The sequence below is a fragment of the Rhipicephalus sanguineus genome, chromosome 7 (assembly GCF_013339695.2).
Source record: "Rhipicephalus sanguineus isolate Rsan-2018 chromosome 7, BIME_Rsan_1.4, whole genome shotgun sequence".
Taxonomy (NCBI): domain Eukaryota; kingdom Metazoa; phylum Arthropoda; class Arachnida; order Ixodida; family Ixodidae; genus Rhipicephalus; species Rhipicephalus sanguineus.
The window spans coordinates 139,753,629-139,754,770 of NC_051182.1; the positions used below are offsets into that span (position 1 = coordinate 139,753,629).

At 43.7% G+C, this 1,142-nt stretch overlaps 1 non-coding gene across 1 annotated transcript; it reads right to left on the bottom strand.

The window, feature by feature from the left end:
* Nucleotides 1-304: 304 nt before the first annotated feature.
* Trnas-cga (transfer RNA serine (anticodon CGA)) lies at nt 305-386 on the bottom strand. The gene has a single exon. It is a non-coding gene; the product is annotated as a tRNA-Ser (tRNA).
* Nucleotides 387-1,142: the final 756 nt, after the last annotated feature.

Consider the following 1,142-nt stretch of genomic DNA (forward strand, 5'->3'; position numbering starts at 1 on the left):
TTATTCAGGATAAGCTCTTTCATATGAACGAAGTTTTTCTTGCACCTAACTGCTAGAAAACGATCACATACACTTCCTTGATAGTGGTAATAGTAATCTAAAATACTTCGTGATGTATCAGCTCGATGCCACCGCCATCAAAGCTCTTTGCAGATGTACATACCTGATCGGCCAGCTTTAGGGGGATTGTTATTTATGATACCAGAAAAGCTAAATAACTCCATGAATTTTACTTGCCGTGCGATAGTGGTGTTTTAGTCAATATGAAAAAGAAGTAACTAAAAAAAGAAGAAAAAAAATTACACGCAGCCGACAGGATTCGAACCTGTGCGGGGAGACCCCAATGGATTTCGAGTCCATCGCCTTAACCACTCGGCCACGACTGCAAGACGACATGGCGTCCTAAAACATTCAAGTAATACATTTGCCACTTGACATCACTCACTAGCAACCTCATTGGCAGTGTATGAACAACTTTGCGGAGAGCGGAGTGGAGGTCACGCTTATCATAAATTTCGGGAAAGTATTTTAAATTTATGTACATCCCCTTTAGGAATTGCATGAGGCTGATTGAAACGAACGGCATGCGAAAACTCGCACGGTGCCTTACGCATTTTCCTAAAACCAATCTTCTTCTTTTTTTGTCTCAGTCCATTTTATTGTTTCCCCCTCTCCCTACCCTCTTGAGAACTTTATGCAGCGAACGTTGTTTTGCACTGCGCTCGGGATTCGAGTTATTGGAATATTCTACACGTCGCGTGGTTTTGCAATACCTCCGGTATCGGCCCACCTTCGAGCCAGCGACAAAGTCGTGTGATGACGTCATTTTTGTGACGTCAGGTTATATGAAGTCAGAGCGGCGTCATAATGATGCCACAAATTTTGCTGACCTGTGACGTCATGGCATGGTTATGACATTTTTGCATCAGGCGTATTGACGCTAACGCCGGCGGCGGTCACTTTTCGCGTTTGGTAAGGAATCTGAGGTTTTCGCCTTTATAATTCCTGAAATTCGTCGGCCTCACTTACTAATGACACGTTTTCTTCCCCAACATTAAATGGAGGACCTATACCTCATGGCTTATTTTTCTCCCTGTGGGAAGGCCTATCTTACTGCGCTTTGGTGTTAAGCGCTGCAGTTT